The following is a 13,450-nucleotide window of genomic DNA, read 5'->3' as shown; positions in this document are numbered from 1 at the left end:
ATAAACAAAACATAAGACCCCTTGTGCTCATTCAAACGCATGTGACCAGTAGATTCCAAACCACCAAAACCTAGTTTTGTAACAAAATTTAACTTACATTGTCATTCTTATCTTCCTTCATATAAAGGATATAAGACTCCTTACAAAATTTAACTTACATTGTCATTCTTATCTTCCTTCATATAAAGGATATAAGACTCCTTATGCTCATTCTACCAAGTGACAAGTAGATTCCAAACCACCAAATTTGAAGAACATTCATTCCGTCCAAGTGAAAAGCAGATTCCAAAGCACCAAAAATGGAAGTGAAGTCATTAACCAGTTTACACCTAACAACTAATAAAAAACAAAATTACTTCTAATGCTCCTGGTATCACAATTTACTACTTTCATTATGTTAGCCTGATATGATATACATATGGTTTACTGCTTATACGGTTTACAAACAGTGAACCTTGCACAATATATAAATAATATGGGATCTCAACTTGTAAATTATTAGTTAGTTGGAATAACTCAAACAGCACCAAGATCAACAGGAAGCCATATGCAAATATAACTGAGAAATTTTAACGATCAGACAAAATAATGTAGAATGAACCAAATGAATCTATTTTATAACCCAGCAGGAAACATCCTTCCGGGGAAGAATCATTGCTATTTCCTGAAGTTACATTCTAAAATCCAATACACAGACTGTGTTGTTTGAAAAACAAGCTGCAACTTTATCGCCTTCTCTATTCCAGCAAACTTCAAAAATTCCACCACTTCCTCTATATGTCTTGACAAGGCTTCCATCCTTCACAGACCAGATATGCAAACACCTGTCAAATGATCCACTTGCCAGGTACTCTCCATTTGGACTGAAAGCAACTGAATATACAGGTTCACTGAACAAAGAAGCAGCAAGATATAAAAAAGTTGTTATGGTTCTCTCTTAAGTGAATACTTGAAAACATTACTGACCAGGAATCACGAATGTAAATCACGGGGACCAGAACGCTAACTACCAGTGATACAATGCCTAGTTCGTGTCAAACCCAAACAGATATGGAAGAGTACCAAAGAGGTCCAAAATAGCCCAAAAATTCATAACAATCACCATGTCCAACCCATCATTTGCCAATAGACAGGAAAAATCTAAGATTCCAGTGAAACTCAATTAGCCAGCATCATTCAGAGACAGGCAGCATGGTAATATGAAAGACGATGACATGAAAAATAAACAAAAAAGCAAATTACTGTATATGGTACTAGGTATGTACACTTAACAATAAAAACAATTACAGAAGAGGTGGATTGTTATGTATTTTGACCTCTATTTGTCCAAGACAAAGCACCCTAAAGGACCATCTACCTATTTTTGGCAAGGATGGCAGAACAAGACGTAATTATCTAACCCTTGCTTTGTTCTTACTTCTTATTATGCAGTTGAATCAAACATCTTATTTTATAATTGCTAACAAGAACCAACTGTAAATCATGTAAGCCACACAATCTTAAGCTCTAATCCAACCCACTGGTAGGATTGCATGCATCATTTGTATTTGAAACATGCTAAGGTACACATCAGATAAATTTATTAAGAAACTTGGTTTAAGATTCATAAGATAAAAAGGAAAATTTCACTAGCGTGATCCCCATGTTAATCATGGCACAACATCAAATCTATTTATACTACCAATATTTGATACTCATTTATACTAGTGTTCTTTTGTCTGCTGGTGAGTATACTATGGCTAGTTGAGATGATAAAGCATGACCAAGCACAGATGCAAACTAAGCACAGCAAACATGGCAGTTCATGTGTGTTGCACAAACTTTTTGGCAGCGGTAACAATAATAGAAAATAGACAAAAAAACTGGCAATGGGTAGAGGCCACAGCCCTCCACACTAAGATGCATAATCCAAATCCTCCACATAAATTAGAGAAAAATCCATCAAGATTTTCATAAAAAACAAAATGCCCAGAATGAGGACAGTTCTATACATCTAAAGAAATTTGGTAGGCTAAAGACGAAGGGTGGGAAACCTCCAAAGTAATTATTTGGCTTAAGAGCAGATTGAAGATGAAGAGGGAAAACACCTTCCAAAACAAGAAGTTATATAAAGAAGACAACTTTGGAGTTGTATAAAGAAGACAAGACCCACTCATAATGCAAGTCACCCAGCTACCAGAATTTGCTATACACATGTTACAAGGGAACAGTAGAGTCGAAAATAATTGTTTTGGATGAAAACATAATGATGTCCTCCAAATTTTGGGGGAATAAAGGAAAATGATCAGAAAAAAAAAAAAATCCAAACATCAAAATGGAAATGAATTCAAACCAAACAAGAGAAGTGAAAACCGAGCAGGTTGAACTCTCTCTCTCTCTCTCTGACACACACACACACCAACTTTGATCTTTCCACTACTAAATATATTTCATAAGATATGTATCTCATAGGACACATATTTCATAAGATGCATATAATCAAGAACACATTCCTTGTGCCTTATATTTTGCAGTGAAACAAAAGTACCATGCCCTTGGGATTGTGGTTCACTTTACTAGAGCATGAGGCTCTCAAAACTGAAGTTCTCAAGTATCTACTAAGCATTCAGCATTATATATATATATATATAATCACGTGAAACAATAAAAAGTAAATGGTTTTGCACGACGACAATAAGAAGCACAAATTCAGTTTACATACCTATGACTAGTCAAGCTGAACAATTGGCTTCCTTGATCAACATCCCATAGTTTGATTGTTGAGTCAAATGATGCACTGTCACAAAGGCTTCATTAGTAAGCATTTGCATCTGAAATAAATAAGGCTAAGAATGTTGGAAGTATATTACCATAAACTCAGGAAATTAATGTTCTATACTCACTGCAAACTGTAGCACAGAATTAAAAATAGAAACATGCGATAACCAATGCACCAAAATAATTTGAAGGATCCACAAAGCCTTGTTAAGATAGCTAACATGTTGATTTTGTAGCATCCGAAAGTCTTCTGCGTAGGCTGGTGTCTTGCATGCAGGAGAAGAAATCTTCTTTAGGTGGTTGTTCGAGAGAAGCAACTAATATGATCTCCTTCCTATGTTTTAACTTCGGAAAAAGTACATTGATTAATTATTTAAATTATGTAACTTTGGGCTAATGTTTTCCTAAAGATAAATAATTAATTATTTAAGTGACTTAGATCTAATCTCCATCGTTGATAAAAAAAAGCTAAGATTTAATCATAGCCCTCAATCACCTTGGAGATAAGGGATTTGGTCCATGGAGCAATTATAAAAAGAACATATGGGAGAGGATGAAGACACAGAAGCAAAGTTATGAGAAAGTGATTTTCTCAAGGAGTGAGAGACTCCAAGACTGAAGAGAAGGGAGAAGAATTGCAGCAGGGGAATTTCAGGGGAAATTTTCAGGGAAACCAAAGCTAGAAGAGAGAGGCCGAGTCAACTGAAAAGCCAAAATATCCAAAGGCCAAATTTCTCAAGTGTGCGAGGATCGTAGGGGAGGAAAGAGAGGGACCGAATTGCTGGTGAGGGAGGCTACGTTTTCCAGAGGTTGAAGTCTTCCAGTGGTACAGATTTGCAGGGACCGATTTCCTTCCAATTTCCAAGTTCCTAGCAGTTGTATTTTTTTGTGTATTCTCTGTGGATCTAGGCCCAAATTTTCTTGAAACGTTTAATATGAAGGGAGATTGTGTTGAGCAAAAATTTGCTGTTGTAGTGTGATTGATTTCCCTATTTTATTTCTGAAAGTTAAAATACCAGTAATTTTATTTTCCAGCAGTTTTCAGTGATTGTTGAATAAATAAAAGAATTGTTGAGGTATAAATAAATCAGATCTGGTATTAATATTTAATATAAAAAATCTTGGACTCACTACTAAACAACACATCCTGTTTTATTACAAAAAACTTGTGACATAGTAAGCATATGTGTCTGAAATGAATAAGGCTAAGAATGTGTTAGCAAAATAATTTGTAGGATCCACAAAGCCTTGTTAAGATAGCTAACAAAGCCTGGAATAACTACTAAATAGCACATCCTGTTTTAGTACCAAAAACTCGTGACATAATAAAAGCTCATATACAACTTCACATAAATAACACAGTACATTTAGATACACATCACCTAATATTCTTTCCAAGTATGGCTTATTGGCTGTATCCTCTACTCAGTAATGTGTAAAACCTTAGTAGTCCATTTGTACAGCTATAGATAAAAATCCTGGTAATATTGCAAGAAACCCAGTCTAGTTTTAAAGTGAAATAAACCAAATTGTTTGTTCCAGCGGTTATAACATGGTGTTAGCCTATGCCTCAGAGGGTTCCCTCGTCATTCTGATCTGGTTCGTTAACTTTTAAGTCACTCTTCCTTCATAAAGAGTCTCACATGTATAATCCTTTCCCCTAGGATTGGCTGGTCCAAATAATCAGGACCACTTCCTTTCGTGTAAATAGAATCTCTGGTTTTGTTTCTTGGCATCTAACTCTCATTGTGCAAGCTAAAACCTATGCCAATACTCCTATTGGTTATTTTATTGGCAGGATATACAGGCCCCCTTCCTTTTGCGTTTAAATAGAGTCCTTGGTTTCATTTCTTGGCATCTGTTGTCCATTGTATGAGTTGAAACCTATGCTGGTCCTCTTGTGGTTGTCAGTGGTCGCATATATGGGCTCCTTTGCAATGGTGCACAAGAGAAGTCCCCATGTTTCAACTCCATCACACAAAGTTGCAACATTTTGAGGTAATTTATCAAGTCGTGCTTGCCAAGGGATAGAAACAATTTCAAAAATACATATATGCAATTTTCTATACTACTTTCTCAAACAGTCTGTTATGAAAGCTTTATACTATGAAATGAGCTAGATCACCAAATGTTTAAAAACCTAGATAGGGTTGAAACAGAGATACCTAATCAAAAGGTCTGTTATGAGGGCTTTATACTATGAAATGAGCTAGATCACCAAATGTTTAAAGCCCTAGATAGGGTCGAAACAGAGACACTTGACAAAGAATGATAACAATATTATATTACAAAATACTTTATACTATTACAATAACATTCATCTTTCTTGTATAGAGTTCAAGAGGTCATGTTTGTCCAAAACCCTAAAAGCTAATATGTTAAAATTGGCAACTAGGGCCAAACTCCATGTGGGTCACCTCATTTATGGCAGCTGACATTTTTCCTAGATTCCTCTTGTCGAGAGGTGTAGGATTGATCTAAATATCATCCGATTCCAACAAGTATTTATGGAGATATGAATTTATTTGTATTTACTTTACAAATTGTCAAGGTTGGCCAGCAGTTAAATGTGTGGCACACATGCCCAGTGAATCATATAAATACAAGTGAGGTTGATTCATTTTATCATCATCTCATCTCACTCATTTCTTCTCTCTCTCTCTCCTTAGCTTTGGGTTACACAAGGAGCAGCTCACACATGGGAAGAAGGAGGATGCAATAGGGCAAGAAGGACGCAGAAGCTGTAGGTGGTCTCTTTGACTAGTGTTGACCAAATGTTGACCTTAGAAGAGTGTGGTTTTGGTGTGGTTGCCTCTCCTAGGCAGGCCGTAGTTTTGGGCATGAAAATCGAGGCAATCTGACCTCAGGTTTGACCAGCGTTGACTGCCCTAGTTTGGGGCAGCAAGTTGACTTCAGTCAACTGCAGTTTGACTGTGTATTTGGGGTTGTTTAAGGGCTGCTTCTTCAGGCTGTTCGAGGACTAGATGACCGGGAAATTGACCAAGCATATTGGAGGTCAATTTCATCTCGTTTGACTAAGTTTGACTTTGTTGATCTAGGGTTTGCTGCTGCTGATATAAAATTACAGAATTCTGATTTTGTACTATTTCTCTCTGCTGAACTATTGAAGATAAAAGAAGATTTGATCAAAGGGTTTCCCTGCATTGGGGTTTGTCCCTGGCTAGCCGCCACATCTTGTGTCTCTTGTCTTGGCTTGTTTTCTGTCGATCGTTTAATGTTCTATCTGCACTTTACTTAATGTATATGTAATTGCTAATCAGTAGCTAATATGTAATTTAACATGGTATCAGAGCTGAGGTGGAGACAAAGCCCAAGCAAGAGCAAGAACAAGAGCAATCACCGAAGGTTGGCAAAGCTATCCTAAAAACATCAAGGGCTCCTCAACACTCTTCCCCGCTAAAGACAAGCTCCGTGAGAAGTCTGACTATCACGAATGGAAGATGTCTCTCAATCTGACTTTAGAAGATCAGGAAGTGTTGGACCATGTGAGAGGCAATATTGTTGCGCCTCCATCAAATGCATCCGCTGCTGCCAGAAGCAAGTGGACCAAGGGAGAATTCAAAGCAAAGAAGATCATCCGGAACTCTATCGACAAGCGCTTGGTGGCCTATGTTTCCGAGCTGAACACCTCCAAGGAAATCTATGATAGACTGGTGAGTTTATTTAAAATTAATGATGCAAATCAAGTTTTGTTCCTTAGAAATAAGCTGAAGGAAATTAAGAAGGGAAAAGATGAGAGTATGCAAGCATATTTCTTAAGGATCACCAAGATCAAGAATGATCTCCTATCTATTGGGGAAGTAGTTTTTGACAGGGAAATGACTATCACAACTCTTGGAGGACTGCCACCTGAATGGTATATATTCAGGACTACTCTTCTCAACAATAATGTCATCTTAGGATTTGAGGAATTGATGGCTAGATGTATTCAAGAAGAAACTAGGATGGAAGAGCAAGAAACGCCCGCACTTAAAGGCAATCCCTCTGCCTTTTCTTCTCATGCTAAAAGAAGAAACAATTCTGGGGCTAAATCCAAAGGAAAGGCTGGACCAAAGGGTGGAAGAAAAGGACAATGTTACAATTGAAACAAAATGGGCCACTATGCGAGGGAGTGCCCTGATAAAATGGGACTCACACCATGACGATGACCAAAGTCACTCTCGAGGCAATCAAAGGAATGGTAGGTCCAATGGCAGAGGTAAAAGAAATGTCGGAAATCAAGGAAGAGGACAACCCTTCAAGAAGGCAAGAAACTCCAGGTATGAATCTAACGTTGTTAATAATAAGCAAGATGAATATTGTCTACTAGCAGCCCTCTCTACTACTGCTCCCCCGGACTCGCTGGGAAATTGGCTTATTGATAGTGGTGCCTCAAGGCATTTCATTGGTTACAAAGAAGCTCTCTCTAATCTGATAGAGAAGGAGACCAACCTGGAAATTGTTCTTGGGGACAACGCAAAATATCTCGTGAAAGGCGTAGGGAATGTCACTCTTAAATTGAATCAGGGTAATACAATTCATTTGCAAGAAGTCCTATATGTACTTGATCTCAAAAAGAACCTGGTGTCTGTTTCGGCAATGGAAGACAAAGGCTACAAGGTGACCTTCATCGATGGCAAGGTACATGTATGGAAAAAGAATTTTAAAGAAGATTTCACTCTTGGGTTTCAGGTCGATTCATTATATCAGGTCAGAGGAAGTCCGCTGGGTGTCATGTCTTGTGACACATCACTTCTGTCTGAACTATGGCAACGGAGGTTTGCTCACCTTCATTATAAAGCTCTACCCAATGCAAGACAAATGGTGACAGGGATGCTCGAGTTCCCAGTAGAGCAAGACGGTGTATGTCCTAGATGTGCCGAAGGGAAGCTCAAAAGGGGACCATTCCCCTCAAGCCAAAGCAAGACCTCCGATATATTGCAGTTGGTTCACTCAGACATATCTGGTATGATCCTGTGAACTCCTTGGAAGGATATTTATATTACCTCACTTTTACAGATGATTATTCTCGCAAGACTTGGATATACTTCTTGAAAAAGAAGGATGAAGTGTTCACTTGGTTTCGTCACTTCAAAGCCTTGATTGAGAATCAAACCAAAAAGAAGATCAAGATCTTAAGGACTGATAATGGGACTGAGTATGAATCCAATGAGTTCCATGACTTTTGCAAAGAGGCCGGCATTAAGAGGGAGACTACAACACCATATACTCTTGAGCAGAATGGTGTGGTGGAAAGGAAGAATCATACGATTGTGGAAGTTGTCCGTGCTATGCTCCATGATCAAAGACTTCCGAAGTTTCTAAGTTTCTATGGGTCGAAGCTGTGAATACCGCCGTATATGTGCAAAACTGATGCCCTCATCAAGCATTGGGTTCCAAGACTCCCGAAGTGATGTTCACTGGTAAGAAACTTGACGTATCTCATTTTAGAATTTTTGGAAGTCTTATATATTTTCATGTGCCGAAGGAGAAAAGGAATAAATTGGGTGCATCTGGAAAGAAAGGAATCTTCGTGGGCTATAGAGAAAATACTAAGGGCTATAGAATCTATGTGCCTGGTCAAAGGGAAATCGAGATTAGCCATGATGTCACCTTTGACGAAGATATGGTTGTTAGCAAAGTTGACAATCTTCCTACTCAAAGGGGATATAAAGAAGCTGACACCAGGGAACCGAAGGAAAGGGAAGATGAGACGATGCCCAATGTGGAAGAACCTATGGATCCTATTGATCGCCCTCTGCAAGATCCTTCCTCTTCTAGGAAGAGGCCTTCATGGCTTAGGGGTACACTTGATGATGTTGAAGGAACCATGTTACTTGGGAGCGGGAGCGAGAGCGGGGAGCGGGAGCGAAAACGGGAGCGGGAGCGACCATTTTCAGAAGCTCCCGGTTTGGGAGCGAATCCCAGAGCGATTTTTTAAAAATATATATATTTTTTATATTTTTTAATTTTTGATACATATATGTCAACAAAAACATGTAGAATGATGAATTAGATATAAAAAACATAAAAAAACATAGATTGAACCATATAACAACAATCTAGAAGTTATAATCTTCATCAACCACGTCCGCAAGTTAGTAACATAGTAACATACAACATATTGAGTCTCATGATTCGTCAATCTTAAAATTTCAAGCTTTCAAAATTCAATATATAACATTTATCATCATTGATCACCAAAGTTGTACTTGTAAGCTAAGTGTAACCATTACAACAAATAATATATAACATGAAATGAAATGTTATAAAATGAAATGAAATGAAACAACTTTCAACTTTCATGAAGCATCATATTCATAATTCATTACTAATAGTTATAATTGCCAACTTCAAACTTAAATTGTCATATATTGTTTAAAAAAATATCATAATAAATATGAAAGAGTCAATAGTTATAAAAGCTACTAGAAACTAGAAAAGAGAAGTAAATCTATTATCTATTTCTTATGCTTGGGCCTCTTGCCACCACAAGAAATGTCTAATTTTTTAGTCTTGTTGCAAAATCAGGATCTTTGTCATTAATATCACCCTCCAAGCATTAATATCCAGAGGTATCACCTTTGTATCTGTATAGGGATCTTTGTCATTAATATCACCCTCTAAGCATTAACATAAGATAGAAAAAGCATAGCATGTCAAGTCAAGATTTTGTTTGAGTGATGCGTACATTTTTAGAAGGGTCATGATAGAGGAGTTCGACAACCAATGTCACTAACATCAAGGTACATAGAGAGATTGGTACTCTTGATTAAATACGAGTTCGATACCCTAATACATGACAAAATTCAATGGAAACATTGCAATCCCCCAATCCTGAAATCCTGAAAAATTGATAAGTCTGCTGGATTTTGAATGAAATCTAAAATTCTACTTTCTCCATATGAAATCCAATGAGGACGAAACCACTTTCAACCATCCTGAGTCATTTCATGGTAATGTTAAAAATTTAAGTAAAAGGATGAAAATGAAAATTAAAGAAAATGTCACTTTTACTTTAAGAATTTAACATTACCATGAATAGCATATCAATACTAGGGTCTAGACTTGATCATTAAGTTGCCCCACTCAAAAACTATTTGTTTCTTTCAAAAAAAATTGCATTTCGAACATTACTACAAAAAAAAAAGTGCAAAAAAGGCAAAACGCTCCCGAAAAGGCAGGGAGCGAAATTTTTTTTAGGGAGCGCGCTCCCGACCCGCTCCCGAGTCGCTCTCGCCCGGAGCGCGGATTGGGAGCGGGAGCGGGGGGGGGGGGGGGGCGATCCCCCGCAACATGGTGAAGGAAACATTGCACCCAGAGGGACTTTTCGAGAAAGTAGGAAGTCGGCCAGGTATCAGGGATACTTGACCATCATGAGCACGATCATCCAAAATGAGCCTTCATCATTCGCAGAAGCTGTCAAGCATCAAGTATGGAAGGATGCTATGACTGAGGAATATGAGTCCATCATGAAAAACAATGTTTGGGATGTGGTCCCCAGACCCCAGGACAAAGCAGTGGTCAATTTGAAATGGCTTTACAAGATAAAGCATGCAGTTGATGGAAGTGCTAAAATGTATAAGGCTCGTTTTGTCGCTCGTGGCTTCCCTCAAAAGGAAGGTATAGACTATGACGAGATATTTGCACCTATTGCGCGATATACCACCATCCACTCGATCATAGCCCTTGCTACTTTGCAAGGATGGAACCTACATCAGATGGATGAGATTCATGATCGGGAATATCACGTGTGTAGGTTAAAGAAAGCCCTCTATGGGTTGAAGCAGGCACCCCGAGTGTGGTATGAGAGGATCGATAGCTACCTAATGAAGCTGGGATTCACTAGGAGTGAAGTCGACCCTAACCTTTACTTTAAGGTTGAAGATGACAAACCTCTCATACTGGTGATGTATGTTGACAACCTCTTTCTAACAGGTGCAGACCCTCTCATTCACAAATGTAAGAGGGAGTTGGCTTCTGAGTTTGAGATGAAGGACCTAGGACTGATGCACTATTTCCTAGGACTGGAAGTCTGGTAGAAACCAAGGGAGATTTTCCTATCTCAAGGAAAATATGTGGTGAAGATATTGGAAAGGTTCGGTATGGTGGACTGCAAGCCCGTGACTACCCCGATGGAGCTTGACTTCAATAAGTTAAGCAGTAGTGTTGTCGGGCCTGTTTTACGAAATGCTACTGAGTATCATCAACTCATCGGAGCATTGATGTGCTTGGTGAACTCCCATCCGGATATATGCTTTGCAGTCAACACATTGAGTCAACATATCGTTGAGCCTCACCACACACATTGGATTGGTGCCAAGAATCTATTGAGATATCTTCGTGGCACAATCACACATGGTTTGAGATACATTGTCGAAGATGTGAGACTACATGGATATAGCGATGATGATTCGGCAAGTACTGTGGTGGGCCGAAAGAGCACTTTCGGGTGTTGTTTCTCTTTGGGATCCGTCTCGATATCCTGGATGAGCAGGAAGCAGAAGTCGGTGGCTTTGAGCACCACTGAGGCAGAATACATTGCTGCTAGTATGGCCTCTTGTGAGGCAATCTAGTTGCGCAAGCTCTTCAGTGAGCTGTTTGGATTCACATTGGATACTACCGTGATCCTGTGTGACAACCAGAGTGAGATTCGTTTATTAGAGAATCCTGTATTTCATGATCGCTCCAAGCACATCAATATCAAGTACCACTATATCCGGGATATGGTACACCGAGGAGCAATAAGGCTCCAACATATCAATACAGAGGAACAGGTCACCGACATTTTGACGAAGCCCCTGGAAAAGGTCAAATTCTTGACTTTCCGAGAACAACTTGGTGTCGTTGAGAGACCCTCTTATGAGAGTCGTGTATGATGCATATATTGAGCTTTGGGAGCTCCATGGGGGCGCGGGGTACTTCTTGGAGCGACATGCGATCACAGGGCGACTCACCATCCTCTGGTGGTGCACTATGTACAGGGTGAAAGGTTCACCTTCCCCTATGACACCTAGTGGCGATTGTAGGATAGGATGATTAGTTCTCCTGTGGGTCAGGATGATTATTTCTCCCATGGCGACTGTGGGACATGATGATTAGTTCTCCTGTGAGCCAGGATGATTAGTTCTCCTGTGGCGACTATGGATAGGATGATTAGTTCTCCTACGACGACTATTAGACAGAATGATTCGTTCTCCTGTGGATAGGATGATTAGTTCTCATGTCGAGGCATCCTACCCATGCAGTCTGGGACTCATGGGAAATACCTCTCATCTGATCAATGAGTAGGGAAATGGGGCTAGGGACCATTTGTAGTACTATCGATGGATGCATCGTTGTATCTACCATACTCCCTATGCTAGGATGACCTCCATTGATCTGGGATCAATGATACTGATCTGGGATTAGTGAGAGTGGTATGACACACTCTAAGACTGACTCTGGGTCAGTGGAGGATGGTATGATATATCCTCGATCATTTCTTCTTCTTCATAGTTCAGCAGACCAGAGTCAGCAGTGCAAGGCAGTGCATTTGATGGCTGGGGCAGTATCGACGGTCAGACAGATTAGTAGATGGAGTTCTCCCTAGATGAGAGGGAGTGTTAAAATTGACAACTAGGGTCAAATTCCATGTGGGTCATCTCATTTATGGCAGCTGACATTCTTCCTAGATTCCTCTTGTCGAGAGGTGTAGGATTGATCTAAAGATCATCCGATTCTGACAAGTATTTATGGAGATATGAATTTATTTGTATTTACTTTACAAATTGTCAAGGTCAGCCAGCAGTTAAATGTGTGGCACACATGCCCAGTGAATCGTATAAATACAAGTGAGGTTGATTCATTTTATCATCATCTCATCTCACTCATTTCTTCTCTCTCTAAAGCGAACAAAGTTCCTTCTATAGATTAATTACTCCAAAAGACTTGGAATATCAAGATATCCATGAGGATACAAATATTATATATTAGAATGTGAATAAGAATGAATGAATGAATTACAATGAGAACGAGAGGCTTGCTTATATATCCGGCAAGTGTCTCTTCATGAAGGGTCATGTCTCATTTAGACATGCCTCTTCAACCTAATTATGATTTTAACTAAACATTATTACAATTATCTTTATTATTTATATTTATGTTATTTATATATATTTTGTTCGGAACATTGCCTTCCTCCTAAAAAAAGCTTTGTCCTCAAAGCTTGTTGATGCAAAAAGGCTTCATCTCTTTTTCGCTTTCGAATGTCTTCTCGTCTCGGCATTGTTATCTTCATTGATACAAGCTAATATGATCTTCTAAGTGACGAACAAAATTGTCGCACTGAGAAGGGATCAGACCATCCCAGATTAATCTTTTGTATAGTATTCTGATTGCTAGAATTTTGTAACGACTTGTTAGCATAAGACTGGATTGATTTTACGTCATTATTCTTTGGAACATCAATTTGTCGTTTCAGTTCTGAATGGTCCCGATACGTAGCGTGGTTGATTTGTCTATTCTCATGAATCGGATGTCGATATGGGACTTTACTTTCCCTTATTGGGCATGTGGCAATTTTTATATTTTTTTCTGGCAAAGATGTTGTTGAGTTGGTTATGGAACATTCTCTTGGGAAGTTCATTGTCTGAACTGCAACATCCAAGTGCGTCTTTTCTTCAACTTGCTTGTCTTCTTCCTGAGTTGTGAC

General features: G+C 38.9%; 1 pseudogene across 1 annotated transcript in view; it reads right to left on the bottom strand.

The window, feature by feature from the left end:
* Positions 1 to 371: 371 nt before the first annotated feature.
* The window catches only part of LOC149197478 (WD40 repeat-containing protein HOS15-like), a 281,562-nt pseudogene continuing 268,483 nt past the window's right edge, over positions 372 to 13,450 (bottom strand). The window contains exons 13-14 of the transcript XR_016254768.1: positions 2,702 to 2,776; positions 372 to 890 (exon numbers count right to left, since the gene is read on the bottom strand). The product of XR_016254768.1 is annotated as a WD40 repeat-containing protein HOS15-like (transcript). The remainder of the gene's footprint in view (positions 891 to 2,701; positions 2,777 to 13,450) is intronic.

The sequence above is a fragment of the Pinus tabuliformis genome, chromosome 2_2 (assembly GCF_031772625.1).
Source record: "Pinus tabuliformis cultivar Carrire ecotype Pingquan chromosome 2_2, CPIR1, whole genome shotgun sequence".
Lineage (NCBI taxonomy): Eukaryota > Viridiplantae > Streptophyta > Pinopsida > Pinales > Pinaceae > Pinus > Pinus tabuliformis.
The sequence above is the reverse complement of the archived record's forward strand: the minus strand, read 5'-3'. Positions and strand labels throughout refer to the sequence as shown.